Below are 17254 nucleotides of genomic sequence, written 5' to 3' on the forward strand. Positions count from 1 at the left end.
TGCTTTAATTTGATCCTTTCTTTGTCTCTCTGCAACCACAGTAAGAGATTATCTGAAGCTGGCTTGGCTTTGCAAATAGATATCTAGATAATAGGTTCTGCTGCAAATGACACACACAATAAGAAAACAGGTGATGCTGGAGGTTACATCTGTGAGACCCAAGTCTCCCGGTGCCCAGGAATCAAAAACTTGGCTCATTTTCCAGCTCTCCCCTCCATCCTAGAAATGCATAATTTATCTTAGTCAAAGACAAAATGAGGAGGAAATTAAAAAAGGCAACAGGGTTTATCCAGGGGGCAGGCACTCTTTCCAGAACCTGCTTCTCCAAAGACCTCTTTTGGGCTGTTTTCAATCTGGCCATCAATCCAGACACCAGTGAGCCGAGCAACAGAAAGAACCAAAGCTGGAGCGAAGCAATTTGTTCTAGCTGGCCGCATGTGAGCTGTGCTAATTTGGGTTGGCGGTTAGAGGACGCTGAACCAACTTGCACTGGTCCCTCGGCAACAGGACTTGGACTGGGGTACGGATCTGCATGCGGGAGTGGATGTTAACTCTCAGTGACTCAGTTGGGTTTGCAATACGTTGGAATCAGCACCCTGGACAGCACAGGGGCCGGTAGTCAGTATCCAGCCTCTGGGGATATGCTGCACATGCGCAGCAATGCTCTGAGCCTGAGAACCTGATGGAGACTTCATGATCTAAAGGGAAAACACTCTGTTGCCCTGATATGGTGTGAAAGATGGTGAGCGGCGAGCCCTTTTTTCTGTGTAGAGTCCTCAGTAAAGGCTGAGGGCACTGGAGCTCAGCAAACTGGCAGGCTTACTGCAGCTCCTGATTGGCTTGTGCTACCCGCCTTTGTGGGAGGGGATGGCTCCTGAGCATCTCGGTTGGGTGGGGGGCTGGTGGCTTGTGGCAGTGGCTTATGCCCACCCCATGGCAGCTTCCACATGCAAAGCGAGTGGTGGTAGATCTCTTAATGAGGGGGAATTATCTTTAAAGGAGGCAAATGACAGGGGGTAACTGGGATTCTCCACCTATGATTATGGGGATTATTCCCTTAGAGAACTCTCAAATAAATCAGGCAGATGTTCAACCAGAAAGGTTTTTATTAAAAAGAAATAAGAGGGCAAATGTACAGAAATCACTTGCAGCGCATTTACAAGGCTAACTAGGAAATCAGGGAGGAAAGGAGGAGAAAGCAGTTTCAGGATGGCGAAAGTTACCATTCTTGAAGATAGAGGTCCGCAGAAGGCAGCAGCAAAATGACCAATGTTTCACAGGGAAGAGAAGAGGCCTAAATGGATTTGGGGGCGTGTGGATGGATCCAGAACACACATACTCACTGGTGGCTAGGAAGTCCAGATATAGGGCAAAATGCTCTCTGGGACAAGCTGATATCTTCACCCCCCCCTCCAAACCGTAATTTGATGGGTTGTCCCGAGGCCGGACAATACGTTGGGAGACTTTTGACGGGTCCTATCTGAGGTGGACTATAGGTGAAAAAGTGCTCGATGACCCTTTAAGCACTGGATGGGAAAAGCTACCAGGTTTGCTGAATAGCTTGATCAGGGTAGATGGGTGTGGGGAAGTGAGATCAAGTGTTGACAAGGTAAATCAGGAGTTTCTTGGGAGACTTCATTGTCCTAAGTTATGCTTCTCTCTCCGAGGCGTGCAGGACAGTCAGTCAGTCAGCCGCTCTGACTCACCTTTTAAAATACTTTTTTTCCAGGCCCTTTTACCTGGCTGGCAAATTTCAGGTCTGGCAGAGTCACGCACTTATGCTATATGAGGAAGGGGTGTTTACGATATTATGTCCATCAACTGCCCCTCCGTGGGAGGAGGGGGTCTGACTGCTAACAGTGGTGTAGTGGTTAAGAGCGACGAGACTCTGGAGAACAGGGTTTGATTCCCCTCTCCTCCGCTTGAAGCCAGCTGGGTGACCTTGGGTCAGTCACAGCTCTATCAGAGCTCTCTCAGCCCCACCCACCTCATAGGGTGATAGTTGTGAGGCTAATAATAACACAATTTGTGAACCACTCTAAATGGGTGTTTAGTTGTCCTGAAGGGCGGCATATAAATCCAATGTTGTTGTTGTTGTTATTCGTACGGCTCCAGGGAGATTGGGGGCCAGTGACAGTAGCGGCTCTCACTTGGCTGACGTGAGGCTGAGACCAGCAGCTCCTGGTGGTTTCCTCTCACCTCACACAGGGTGGCTCTGGTTGCATTGGCAACCCTCCAGGCGACCAGCCCATGGAGACTTTCCCCAGTGGCTTTAATGGCCAATCCATCCCTGAAAACTTGCCTGAATAAATTACAGCCAGGGCTTTTTTTCTGGGAAAAGAGGTGGTGGAACTCAGTGGTGGAACTTAGGACCACACAATGACGTCACTTTGGGTCAGCTGGAACAAAGGGGGAGTTTTTTAAAGTTTAACTCGCCCTCGGCAAAAATGGTCATATGGTGCATGGCCCCGCCCCCTGATCTCCAGACAGAGGGGAGTTTAGATTGCCCTCCGCAGAGGGCAATCTAAACTCCCCTCTGTCTGGAGATCAGGGGGCGGGGCCACCGGCCATGTGACCATTTTCAAGAGGTGCTGGAACTCCTTTCCACCGCGTTCCTGCTGAAGAAAAGCCCTGGTAGCTAATGGTTAAGTGACTAAGAGCACCAGAAAAGCCTTCTCATCTGACTTGTACTAGTAGCAGGAGAAAGACATAGGTCTTGTATGTTTAATGAGGGAATTACGACTAGGGCCGTTTCCACATGGCTTACCTTATTCTGCAAAATAGCGAAATCTCACGAAAAGATGCTGTTATTGTGTCTTCTTGCGCAATAACAGCGTCTTCTCATGAGATTTTGCTATTTTGCAGAATAAGGTAAGCCGTGTGGAAACGGCCCAGGAAATGTCTCCTTGCTGAGGCCTGGTAACTTGAAATCTCAATATATTTAATTTAATTTATTTATTATATTTATATTCCGCCCTCCCCGCTAGAATTTGTCTCGTCATGTAAAGCTGGGTGCTGCAGCACATTTTACCACAAGTAATGGAGAATGGGGAGAAACAAGCATGCCCTGGAACGAGTTATGTGGTTCACCGCAACCTGGCGCTAATCCAAAGCTCAGCCAAACCTTTCCAAGCGTCCAGTGGAGATCTGGCGGAATTAATCTGTTCCACTGCAGATTATATTTGGGAGTAATTTATAGAGTGTTGGCACATTTCTTGCACTAAGCAGTGCAGGTTGGATCTATATTAAACCTGCTTTAACTCTTGATTGAGTCACAACAAAAATAAGCCTGCTGAGAAGATGTTTATGGGATAAAGTCAAGCAGAACAGTCAGGTTTATTGGTTGTCTGAATCAGTGCATGATTAAGGATGAATGGGTTCTTCCTATTTTGATATCTGTTGTTTTGGAATCTCACTGCGTCCTCAGCTGCGCTCCTTCTTAATGTCAGTTTTGGGAGAATATTTCAAAGTAATTCCAGAACTACTTCCAAAATTGCAACATATCCTGTCCGTTGATGTACACGTCTTGTGCATCAGCAAAACACTACTTTTAAAGAACCTTGCTGCAACTATTTGTACAACATCAGGATTGCACTTTTGTAGTGCTTTATTGATGTTCATGTGTGGATCTATGATGCAGAGGAGAGAGATCATGTCTGTGGACCAAAGGAACAGAGAAAATTGTGGCGAACTCCACATGTGCAAAATTTGGAAATTAGAAATGGGGAAAAACAGGATTCTTCATATACCAGTTCAGCTCCAGATACAAGACAAGGCGATTCAAAACTTCAAAATCCAGGGAGAAATTCAGATCATACGGAGCATTTTAGTAGAATCTCATCCTTCCTTGACCGGATTCACCCCAGTCTCAGGACAAATAGGGTTAATGGCGCTGTTGTATCTTGTTCTGGGGCTAGGAGAATTTAAAAAAAGAAAAGAAAAACCCACATTGCTGGAAGTTGCAAAGAGATTAATTACTTCTGTAATGAGAGGCAGAAATTCCTCTAGCATGCATTGTGGTCCCGGAGCGAGTAATTTGTTTGATTACTCACAGGTTGGTAGCAGAAGTGAAATGAAAAATCGTTGTTCCCCTCCCCAAATCTTCAGCCTGTGGGGGAAATCCAGAGCTTGTGATGTTATGGATAGCATGCCATTGTGGGCCAGGATTTTACTGGCCTGACTAGCACTTTATCCTCTGGGCCAGTTGCCAAAATTGGGAGCTGCAGAGGCGGGGCGGGGCGGGGGCAGGGAATATCCAGCAGAGCCATTTCTCTCATGCACGGGCATGTGTGTGTCCCAGTGCCCACATGGGAGCGGCAGAGGCTGAAATTTTCACACAGAGAGCATGCGTGCATGGCAAAACCCATCTTTGCTTGAGTTTGATGTTTTGCTGTTATGTTGCCAAATGCTACAATCAGCCTCTGATGAAACAGGTGTGGCAGGTTTTGGAGACTATGTGAAAACTTGCAAAATCTTTCCATCGTCCTCTGAGAAAGGCCTGGCCTATGCAAAAGTTTATTCAGCATTAGAGAGGTGGGAGTGCTTTTTTAAAAATTTATTTGTTGGATTGCCCTCCTTGCAAGCAGGCTCAGGGAGGGACACACAACATCGTAAAACCACAGTTTAAAATACAATAAATAACAGTTAAAATCATAAAACAATAAAATCAACAGATCTCATTGGACAGTGGAGTGGAACAAAACAAAACAAAACAAGCAAAGGCCCAGAAGGATAGTTCACCTCTTAAAAAAAGGAGTTACCTGTGTTAGTCTGCAGTAGCAAAATAGCAGAGTCCAGTAGCACCTTTAAGACTAACCAACTTTACTGTAGCATAAGCTTTCGAGAATCACAGTTCTCTTCATCAGATGCATCTGACGAAGAGAGCTGTGGTTCTTGAAAGCTTATGCTACAATAAAGTTGGTTAGTCTTAAAGGTGCTACTGGACTCTGCTTTTTAGAAAAGGCACACCCAGTGGACTCCTTTCTAGAAGATGTAAGGCAAGCAAATCAAGGATCCTCCCATGAGTCTAACCTCAGTTTCTCGAAGCAAAATGGAAAAGGTGGATGGGGTGTCCCTTACTGTAGTTGTGGCCCTGAAAAAATGTCGATTGAACTGGAGCCAGCCCTAAGCTTTATTTCAATCAACTCTACAAAGATGGTTTTCCTTGACTATTGGAATTCCTGCACAGGGGGAGATTAATCCTTTTTCCTATACCCGTACAAGAAGAGTGAGAAGAGCAGATTTACCCAATTCCATCCATTAGTGTTCTGCATTTTGCTCGGTGCTGCATTCCTCACCTCCCTAATTCTGGTTTAACCAGGAGAATTTCGGAGCATATGCCTTTTGCTGCAGCCATCGGTCCCGTAAGTTCAATTGTTTATTTATTTAAAGATTTTTAGCATGCCTTTCTCATCATCTTTTCCTCCCTCTGTTTTCCGGATTCACATATGCGTATTGATAAAACACTGCCCCGCCCCCCAAAGCAGTTTTGATGTAGTACACACACATTGTACGTGCACAATTACACACAGGTTCTTATCATGCTGGCCTTTATCGATGTGTGTGTTGGTGGTGATGAGGGGAAACACCTCCAGTGAGCAGAAGGAAATGAGAGGTGGGAACCCACCGGTTCACTGCACTGTACGGCATTGAAAAATATAGAAACGGAACAATAAGGGATTACAAAGCAAGCACATTGGATCAATATTGGAAACAAGCCTGGGTTATTCAGAATCCCAAAATGCAGGGAGAAATTTGTGTGTGCAATGCCATCAAGCCACAGCCAATTTATGGCTGCCCCCTAAGTTTCTCAAGGCAAGAGATGAACAGCGGTGGCTTTCCGTTCATTGCCTTCCTACGCATAGGGACCCTGGACCTCCAAGTACTAACCAAGGCCAACCTGGCTTAGCATCTGAGATTCGATTGGGCTAGCTTGTGCCTTCCTGGTCAGGGAAAAGTTGAGAAGAGAATTTCGAAAGTATTTCGACCAGAGGATGAGATGAGGATCCATCATGTGTAGCAATCCTTCCATTCTGAAAAAGTCTTCCCAGCACCAGACAGGTGGAAATGGAACCTTTAGAACCAGATCCATCCCTGCTCCAGGTCCAATTCCCTTTTTCTCCCTTGCTGGTATTAATTTGTCTATTCCATTAGTACTCCTTCTGGCTTTAACAGCTGGGGCGATTTCTGATTGCCTTTCCCTCCTTCCCAGAACAAGATTTCCCTTTAGGCAACAAGTGAAAAGTCCAGAAAGATGACCAGGTGGTTCAGAGAAAAGGAGTTCTTCCATTCTCTCTTTTGTACAAGAGAAACCGTTCTTTTTAAAAAAGAAAGTCAATTGTTCTCATTTATTGCATCCTATGTAGGTCCTTCTTTGTTTTTATTGACTGGTTCCGGTGGCGTGAATGAGGAGGAAAAGAAAAGATCTTGTCCGTCTTGGCAGGCAAACGGCTCTCCCCAAAGACCAGAGCAGAGCCCTCTTTGAGTGAGAAAATGGTTTGGATTTAATAAGCGTAGCGGCGCATTCATTCATGTTCCAAGCACAGGTGCAGCCTGTCTGCTCTTTTGCTCAGCTCGAGAGTTGCACACCTAAGGGGGGGGGACAGGGAAGTGGGGAGGGTAGCTATTGTCAAACGGAGCAGTTCTAAATGTCCTGCATGCAGTGCCTGACTCACCCAGGCGGTTAGGGCCTCAGCTGCTGTTGCTTCCTTGGGAAGGGAGAGTGCCAGAAGATTATGACCCATTTGCGAACCGAGGGGTGGGGGGAAATGACACATTTTGTGCAATTTGGAGGTTCTTTTTCCTGACTTTATTTTTAAACAGAATGCAGCTGCGGTGGTATCAACTAGACATGGGCATGAACATAAAAAAAAAGAACATGGTGTTCATTGTTCGTTGCCATCCACAAACAATGAACAACAAACATTGACGAACATGACCTGTTCACGAACATGTTCATTGTTCGTTGTTTGTGGGGGCCAGTAGGCTCTCCTCCAGCCATCAAGATCCCTACCACACCACTCCTAGAAACCCTACCTGAGCAGATAGCAGGAAATGTACCAATAATAAATAATAGGTTGGCCCCAGAGCCTGGAAGCAGCCCTGGAACCTGAAGGGGTAGATCCCTACTGCACCACTCCCAGAAACCTTACCTGAGCAGGCAGCAGGAAAGGTACCAATAATAAATAATAGCTTGGCCCCAGAGCCTGGCAGCAGCCCTGGAACTTGAAGAGGTAGATCCCTATCCCACCACACACAAAGAAAATTCAAGCTCCAATGCACTCTCCCTGTCTCTCTCTCAAAATGCCAACAGCAACTGTCTCTCCCTCACTGTCTGCAAAAGCAGAGCTGGGAGCCCCCCTCCCCCCTGCTCTTTGCTTCCTTGTAACAAATTTGGAGCTCCACACTTGAAAGGAAGAGCTGTCTATCAAGTTAATTGGGCTTAGATTGGGGTTTCCAGGGCAACAGCTGGAGTTCAGACAGAGTTCAGGCAGTCCCTGCCTCTGGTCGCCAAGGGAATTGATTGCAGGTGCCAGATTGTCTGGCTTGATGAACAGCAACAAAGGAGTATTGCAATGACCACCTGTTCGTTTAGAATGGGGCCTCACTAACAGCTTGTTCGTGAACAGCTGATTGGGCTGTTTGTGTCTTTTTTTAGTTGGTATTGCTTTTCGGGCCCATCTCTAGTATCAACATAAAGGAGGGAATGGGAGGCTTTCCCCTTGTGCCTTCTTCCTTCCTGAAATTTTATTTATTTTATTTCATTTACTTCTTTTATACCCCACCCACCTTTCTCCCCAATGGGCACCCAAAGTGGCTAATGCAATTCTCCTCTCCTCCGTTTTATCCTCACAACAACCCTATGAGGTAGGTGAGGCTGAGAACGTGAGACTGGACCAAATTCACGTAGCAAGCTTCCATGGCAAAGCAGGGATTTGAATCGGGTTCTGATCCTAGCCTGACACTCTAACCACTACACTCTAACCACTACACTTGGACAACAAGGTGCCCCCCGGAAGCCCATAACAACAACAACAATAACAACAAGTGAGCCTGTTCTCACCTGCCCCCAAAGAAAAATACTCAGAGTCTAACTGCCTCTGAACATGGAGGCTCCATTTACTCATTGTGGATAATAGCCATTGAAGGAGCTTTGCAGCCATCACAATACCTTGTGGCAGTGAATTCCACAGGCTTGAGTATAGGAATATTCCCACTAATCTTTTCTGAATCCATTGTCCATCTTGTTTGGACGCCTGTGAGTTCCAGCATTATGGGAGAGGAAGAAAAAGAGAGCGAGAAAATAGCCTGAGAGTTCAATAGTCACTCTCCCTCTGCAGAGATCACTCACTTTAAATAACAACAACAACAACAACAACAATAATAATAGATTTATATGCCACCCTTCAGAACAACTTAATGCCCACACAGAGCGGTATACAAAGTATATTATTATTATCCTCACAACAATCACCCTGTGAGGTGGGTGGGGCTGAGAGAGCTCTGAGAGAGCTGTGACTGACCCAAGGTCACCCAGCTGGCTTCAAGTGGAGAAGTGGGGAATCAAACCCAGTTCTCCAGATTAGAGTCCCACGCTCTTAACCACTTCACCAAACTGGCTCCCTGACCTCACTGTTGCATTCTGTTACATACAACTGTGAAAAATGATTGGGGATTCATATGCAATGTGGTTATACAATTGGTACATTTAAGATAAACAAACAGAGTAAATGGGAAGAGGCAAGAAGGAGAAGTGGTGCGAGTTTTGGACTAAAGGGAGATTTGTATTCAAAACCTTTCTCTTGGGAACTTCAAACCAACCAGTCTCTCAGCCTACCCAACCTCACAGGGTTGTTGTGAGCATCAAACGGAAGAAAGGGAATCTATGTACATAATGCCAAAATCCCTGCAGAAAGGGCAGGATAAATACAAATTTATGAGAGGCAGCCTGCATGTACTATATTTTCATGCAACTTCAGATTTTTTTTAAAAAAAATGAGCCATGTGTTTGTGGACATCCCCTTCCTAAGATGCTTTCTTGCAAGCAGGGGCAACACTCCAGCTGGGTTTTGCATTGTGCATACAGTCCTGCTTCTTTTCCCTACATTGGGGTAATATGATAGCTAGTAGCCACCAGACATGGGCATTTGCAGAAGAAACGTTTTTACTCTAGCCTTCAAAAGTCAGAGTAGGAAGAGCACCTGTCCACCAGACAGCATTTGATGGATAACGTGCAACAGTGTGAGATATTTGACAATGTCTTTAGCTGATGTGATGATGTGCAGTAGTTGATAGCTGGCATGGTATTAATTATTCGCAGGGATTATTTATACTCTGCTTTCCTCCCCAGTAGGGACATAAAGTAGCTTACAATTTCATACTTCCCCCTCAACTTTATCATCACAACAACAATCTTGTGAGGTAGGTTAGGCTGAGAGGGAGTGACTGATCTTGGATCACCCCAGTGAGCAGAATGGGGATTGAATCTGGGTCTCCCAGACCTGAGTCCAACTCTGTAACCAGTACTCAACGATGTTCGCTCAATCTGAAAGAACCATGAGAAGCCGATACTTCCTGAAAGCCTCCTGATTCCAAACATTTTAGGCCAAAATGTCAAATGTAAAAGTAGTTCAGATTTGCAACACCGTCCAGATTTGAACATATTTCAAACAGATTTGAAACACTCCCCAGAGAGCCAATTTAGTGTTGTGGTTAAAAGTGGCAGGACTCTTATCTGGAGAGCCAGGTTTGGTTCCCCACTCCTCCACTTGAAGCCAGCTGGGTGACCTTGGGTCAGTCACAGCTTCTCAGAGCTCTCTCAGCCCCACCCACCTCACAGGGTGATTGTCCTGAGGATAATAACAACACACTTAGTAAACCGCTCTGAATGGGTGTTAAGTTGTCCTGAAAGGTGGTATATAAATTGAATGTTATTATTATCAGGTGACCTTGGGTCAGTCACAGCTCTCTCCGAACTCTCTCAGTCCCATCTACCTCACAGGGGTTGTGGGGAGAGGAAGAGAAGGTGATTGTAAGCTGCTCCGAGACTCCGAGAAGGGCGAGATATTAAACCAATTCTTCTTGGTCTTCCTCCTCCTTCAAAATCTGAGCAGCAAAACTTGGAAATTGTGCTGAACTGTGAACGTTTGTGAACGTTTGTTCCTGTTCTAATGTCGAACCTTCTGGTCAGATCACCAAAGAACCTCTAAACAAGTATGAGACTTCCAGTGGCAGAGAATCCCAACGGGAGCTGAGGCAGCCAACCTCACCGATCTACCTGTGCTGGCGGACACAACCTGAATGTGCTACGTGTGATAACGGCCTCCTCACAGACACCACAGAATGTTTAATCTGTTTAGTCAGCAGAATGTTTGTTATGTAAATGTTTCATTTTTGTCATGTTGAACTTTGCGGTTTATCGTTAATTGGAATAATAATGAAAAATAAACAGCTAGGGGCGGAGGGGGAGGTGGAAACGTGTATGCCCGTGTTGTTCCACTCAATGCCTCCCTCCCAGTTCCTGTTTGAGATTGGGGAAGGGAGAAGCTGTTGCCACAGGCACTAGAAGATCACGCAAGGACACTGGGCCTCAACCGAGGTGGATACCTCCTGCAGGAGGTGCAGGGAGCCCGTTTGGTGTAGTGGTTAAGAGCAGCAGGACTCTAATCTGGAGAACCAGGTTTGATTCCCCACTCCTCCACTTGAAGCCAGCTGGGTGACTTTGGGTCAGTCACAGCTCTCTCAGCCCCACCCACCTCATAGGGTGATTGCTGTGGGGATAATAATAACACACTTTGTAAACCACTCTGAGTGGGTGTTGTTGTCCTGAAGGGTGGTCTATAAATTGAATGTCATTATTATTAGGAAACCCCACCCCAGTTTTAACAGTCACCCAGTCATTTCGTGTCTCTGAAAACAAACTGTAGAGGTGGTTGTCTTCTGTATTTGCCTGGAAAGAGACAGTTCTTTCTGCACTTGAAAATAAGACAAAATTTGCCTGTGGTGAATTCCTTTTCTGACGTGAAGGAAGGCGTCCACGTTCTTTAATCTGATGAGAGCCAGTGTTATACGGTGCTTAGAGTGCTGGGCTAGAAGTGACTAGGCCCAGGTTGCTATCCCTGTCTGATGCTGAGCAAATCCTGGCCTAAACTACACCGCAGGTTGGGTTGCCACCTCTGGCTGATACTGAGTCGATCCTGGCCTAAAGTATATCATGGGTTGGGTTGCCACCACCAGTTTGGGAAATTCCTGGAATTTTTTTTTGGGGTGGGGGGAGTGGAATCTGGGGATAGTGAGGTTTGGGGAGTGGAGGGACCCTGGGTGGGGGATATAATGCCATAGAGTCCACCAGGGCTTTTTTTCTGGGAAAAGAGGTGGTGGAACTCAGGACCGCACAATGATGTCACTTTCAGTCAGCTGGAACAAGGGGGGAAAAATGGTTACATGGTTGGTGGCCCCGCCCCTGATCTCCAGACAGAGGGGAATGTAGAGCTCCTTCTGCACTTGAAAATAGACAGCGGAGGGCAATCTAAACTCCCCTCTGTCTGGAGATCAGGGGGCGGGGCCACCGGCCATGTGACCATTTTCAAGAGGTGCCGGAACTCCGTTCCCCCGCGTTCCAGCTGAAAAAAAGCCCTGGAGTTCATCCTCCAGAGCAGTCATTTCCTCCAGGAGGACTGATCTCTACCGTCTGGAGAGCAATTGTAATTCCATATCTACAGGCCCCACCTGGAAAATGATAACCCTAGGGTTGTTGGAAGGATACCCTGAAAGAACTCTGGGCTCTTTAGGGAGAGGGCGAGATAAAAAGGCAATGAGAGGCAATGCCACCATTTTTGCACTGCTCCCTCTAATGGACGCCTCAAGAATAACCCTTGGCTTTTGACTCCCAGCCTATGACTCCCAGCCCGAGACCCTAAGTGAACTGGGCCGGTGGCACCAAACCTAGGCCTGGATTACTGTAAATTTGGGACCCCCTTTTTTTCTTTATTCAGATTTGAAACCTGCTTTAGTTCCTCACTATGGAGGCAAGCAGGATAAAAATACCTATATAAATAAGTAAGTAGGTATGTGCAGATGGTGGGTGGGTACGGTGAAGGGGCTTTGGCTCAGTGGAAGAGTCTCTGCTTTGCATACAGAAGGTCATCAGTTCAATCCCCAGCATCTCCAGTTAAAAGGACTACTTTGGAGGAGATGTGGAGGACCAGTTGCTGAGACCCTGGAGAGCCACTGAGTAAACAGTACGGACCTTAATGGATGGACGGTCTGATTCGGTATGAGGCAGCCTCATGTGCAGTCCCATTTAGAATGGATACTCAGCCATCTCCCCAAATCTCAGAGCAACTGGCAGGGTTGTTAGGCATCAGCAGGAGTCTCAGAGCAGGATATGCAGGTGCCAGGCCCGAACATCTCACTTCCTGCATGGTCGGGGCTGGGTTTCTGCCACAAAGGCTCACAGATGGGGTTCCTGACAGGCACCAGGATCAAAACCGAAATGCAGGCTGACCTCATCCTGAGTCACGTGACTCTTGGCTTGGCATTCCGTCAGCTGACTCCGAGGACCAATCTGGCTCTCTCAAGCCTTATAAACTCAGAGACGGATTGTCCGTGACTCATTTCAGTAGAGAGGATCCTTGCTTGGCAGAGCACCTGCTCCTTTGGCACTCAGCCTCCTGCCTGCGAGGGCTGCTGGTCTGTCTGAACTTCAGCTGCGGCTTTAGAGTATTGATCTCCTGCCTGGTTTTCACTGCATTAGCCGCTTCTGGCCCTCCAGATCTCCGGATGCTACTGAAAGAGTTCCTGTCCTGGTCTAACCTGGAATATGTTCCTTGTTTCTGGCCCCATTGGACTGATGGTTGTCACCTGACCTCTTTTCACAGAAGGTTGACCATTGAGAGGTGAACCCAAGGGGGATGAGGGAAGGTTGTTTTGATGACTTCATGGCTCATCCCAGGCCTCTGATTCCGTGATTCAATTAAACTCCTTTGTCTTTTTCCAAAGGAATGCTTTCCCCTTGGCAGACGTTTCCCCCCTCTTAGATGCTGAGAAGGGTTCATCCATCATTCGGGTGATCTGGCAGCCTTCCTGGGACTTCCAGTCCGAGCCACCCAGCGAAATTCCTCTTCCCAGAACCGGAGTGGAGAAAAGGTTTTGTGGGTTGCTCAAGACGGTGACCCAACGATAGCCTTAGAACACGCGGAAGTGGATCTCTAGAGACAGACCTTTGGAGTTTGCCCAAACTCTCATCTTCTTTCCAAGTGCGGAGGGAAGCCATATGGCCTCCTCTGTTTATTTTGAGATGAGTAAAGTGCTTGTGGACTGGGGTGGGGTGGGGTTTTTTGCAGACTGGATGGCCTCCTCCTGGCAAAGACATAATGCCTCTGCCCTTGCTACGATTGCCAAAGTCACGTGTAGCAATAGTTACAGTTAATCCTGTAGCAATAAGTAACGGTATGTGATAGCAAGCAGCTTTGCTTTGCAACATAGCTAGCAGTAATATGTAGTAACAACCAGCCTTGCTTTAGCTAACAATTTATGATGGCAGTAGACTTTGCGACAAGATGTGACAAAATCCACAGGCTGTACACGGGGTGGTCTGCATTGCTGAAGGGCAAGTCATGAGTTTGAGCATGATGCCCCGCCAAAGAAGACATGTATGCCTTGCTGTAGCAGCACTATGAAAGGCCTGAACATTCTGACCCAAATCAGAGGAGCATGGTATCTTGCCTTTGAGAGCCTTATTCCTCTCCTTTGTTGCGCTGAAGCCATATCATTCTGCCTACACCAGCCTCTGTGTGGTGATTGGCAAACATGCAGGGGAGCCAACTTCGGCACAACAGTAATGTTCTAAATAAATAAATAAATAAGTGGGAGCCCTGGTTCTGAACAGTGAAACAGAGTGGAGGTTAAAGAGTTAAATCTCCTCTCCCTTTGTGCATGGCCCGAGACAAATTGAGGCTGCATGAGCTTGCCACTTGCATTTTTATGAATGGACCAAACTAAATATGCTATCCCATCCATTTAAGCCCTTATACACCAATTGTCCCCATTTACAAGAAAGATTCCTTTAAAAAAAATATTTTTTTTGCATTTTGTTCCTGTTCAGTTTTTTGAGATTTAGAAATGATTTCAAATTTCTCATCTGTGCTGTTTCAACTTGAATGTCTCTGTTTGAATTTCTCTTCTGCCTTTGGTGAAAACCAACCTGTCATTCTTTATTTTGACACTGTGTCCTTCCACTGAATTTTCCCCATAAAACATACACATTCTCAACACTATTCATGCATCAATCAAAGAACATTGTACATTATGTATATAAATGGCATCCATCGTACGTACAAATACTGAATGAATTGCGCATACAAATGTACAATGTACATACACATAATAAATGCATAAAGACAATCATTCCTATGTTGATTAATGGATGAATGAATATAAAAAGAAAAATATAGACAAGGGCTGCCCCCTCCCATGTGGATTTCACATCTGCAAAAGGGATCCATATCTAGTTGTAATTAAATTTCTGCAAACATGTTAAAAGGATGTGTATGTAATGAAAATGTAAATGGGGTAGGGACTGTAGACTATGCTACTGGGTACTGTCGGTGTAAATATGCTCCTACTGGGAGTTTCTGCATCATTTAATATATCATGTCATGTTCCTTATGTTTTATTTTTGCGGTATTTCATTTTTGTATTTGGAGCCATGCTTGATTTCAAATTTCTAAAATCCTTACCAAACTGTATTGCTTATTGAATGTCCCAGCTATTGAGCGTATTGATTTACACTGTTTCTCAGTGAGAAAGGCAGACTATAAAATAACAAAATGAAACAATAAATTCTGCTAGGCGTATGATAGTTGAGGTGAGCGGACCCCCCCCCTTTAACCATCCTCCTGCCAGGAGCGGGGCATTTCCCCCCCTCCCCCAGTCTATACAACATCTAACAGCTCTCCACCTGCCCCACGGGTTTTGTGCAATATGATTGTGCAATATAAATGCCCCTGGGTTTTCTTAGCTGGAAATGTTTTTATTTATTATGCTATCTTGTTTTTATACTTTGATGTGATCCACTCTGAGCCTACTTTGCAGGGAGAGTGGAATATAAGTGCAGTTAAATAAAAATAAATAAATAAATAAAATGTGCTGAGGGTCTTTTTGTAAAGGGAATAGGGTGGTAGTAAAATAAAATTGTTCAAGGGGATGCTTTTATAAAGGGATACATTCCTGGCACTGTTTATTGTTCGCCTCATCTTGTTCTTACTGCGTTGCTTTCTGATTTCTGTAATCCAGTTATTGCATTCCAAATGTCATCTCTGCTGCTCTTTTTATTGTATTTCCCCCCTAATTTTGCAATCCAATCTAATGTCAATGCTTATTATATGTAACTGTTCCTAGCACACTGCTAAATTATATAATATGCCTTGAGTTTCAGCAATGGCAGTAGAGATATCTGTTAAAACACACACAAGACCAGAAGAGAGTTACTCATAAAAACATAAGAAGAGCCTTGCTGGAGCAAACAGTGGTCCATCTAGATCGAGGTTGCCAACCTCCAGGTGGGGGCTGGAGATCTCCCTGAATTACAAAGGATCTCCAGATGGCGGAGATCAGCTCCCCTGGAGAAAACAGCTGCTTCGAAGTGGGTCTCCAACCCCAAATGGGAGTTGGCAATCGTAGCAAGGGCAGAGGCATCATGTCTTTGCCAGGAGGAGGCCATCCATTCTCCAAAGCCCCCCACCCCCCAGTCAACACTTTACTCATCTCAAAATAAACAGAGGAGGCCATATGGCTTCCCTCCGCACTTGGAAAGAAGATGAGAGTTTGGGCAAACTCCAAAGGTTTGGCTCTAAAGATCCACTTCCGCGTGTTCTAAGGCTATCGTTGGGTCACCGTCCTGAGCAACCCACAAAACCTTTTCTCCACTCCGGTTCTGGGAAGAGGAATTTAGCTGGGTGGCTCGGACTGGAAGTCCCAGGAAGGCTGCCAGATCACTCGAATGATGGATGAGCCCCTCTCAGCATCTAAGAGGGGGGAAACGTCTGCCAAGGGGAAAGCATTCCTTTGGAAAAAGACAAAGGAGTTTAATTGAATCACGGAATCAGAGGCCTGGAATGAGCCATGAAGTCATCAAACTAACCTTCCCTCATCCCCCTTGGATACACCTCTCTGGGTCTGGCAATGGTCAACCTTTTGTGAAAAGAGGTCAGGCTCCAGGAGGTGACAACCGTCAGTCCAATGGGGCTGGAAACGGAATATTTTCCAGGTTAGACAAGGTCAGGCGCTCTTTCAGTAGCATCTGGAGACCCAAAGGGCCAGAGGTGGCTAATGCAGTACAGACTCTGTAGTGAAATAAGTCACTGACGATCTGTCTCTGAGTTGGGAATTTATAAGGCTTGAGCAAGCCAGATTGGACCTCAGAGTCAGCTGACGGAATGCCAAGTCATGAGTCATGTGACTCCGGATTAAGTCAGCCTGCATTTTGGTTCAGATGGGCTTAGACGAGGAACTCTTCTTAGGATTGCATTATCAGATGAAACATAATCCGTGCCCACCGATCTTCCTTCTCCACAACAGCTTGGGGCAAATGAGGGAAATGGCTTTAGGGACAGGGTTTCCCCCTCTCTACCACCTCCATGCCACGACCTCAATCCAAACTTTTTAAAAAGAAACCACAAAGGGGCTTTTAGGTTCCAGTTACCACACGTTGGCCATTACCACACGGCTTACCTTGTTCTGGAAAACAGCGAAATCTCGTGCGAGAAGACGCTGTTATCGTGCAAAATCGCACGAGAAGCCGCAATTACAGCATCTTCTTGTGAGATTTCATGCGAAATTTTGCTGTTTTCTGGAAGAAGGTAAACCGTGTGGAAACGGCTGTTGTGCAGTAATTTTGTGTTCTGCTAATTTTGTTACAGAAATTGCCAGCTTTGAATATTGACATAATGACACATATGAATAATACAGTTTTAATATGTTTAATATATAATATATAATATATAATATATATATATATATAATATAAAATATATATAATATATAATAATATTATATATATATATATATATATATAATATAATGTTTAATATAATCAAAAAAGGCACAAAGAAAAAAAATGCACAGACTAAAAAAAAAAAAGGAGGGGGTTCTCCCGGAAATGACATCATTGCACCATGCAAAAAAGGTGACTACCTGGTCCCCCCCCCCCCCGCATCCCTCTGGGCATGTAAGGGGGCCTGACAACCCTACTGGG

The sequence above is a fragment of the Eublepharis macularius genome, chromosome 1 (assembly GCF_028583425.1).
Source record: "Eublepharis macularius isolate TG4126 chromosome 1, MPM_Emac_v1.0, whole genome shotgun sequence".
In the NCBI taxonomy this organism is placed as follows: domain Eukaryota; kingdom Metazoa; phylum Chordata; class Lepidosauria; order Squamata; family Eublepharidae; genus Eublepharis; species Eublepharis macularius.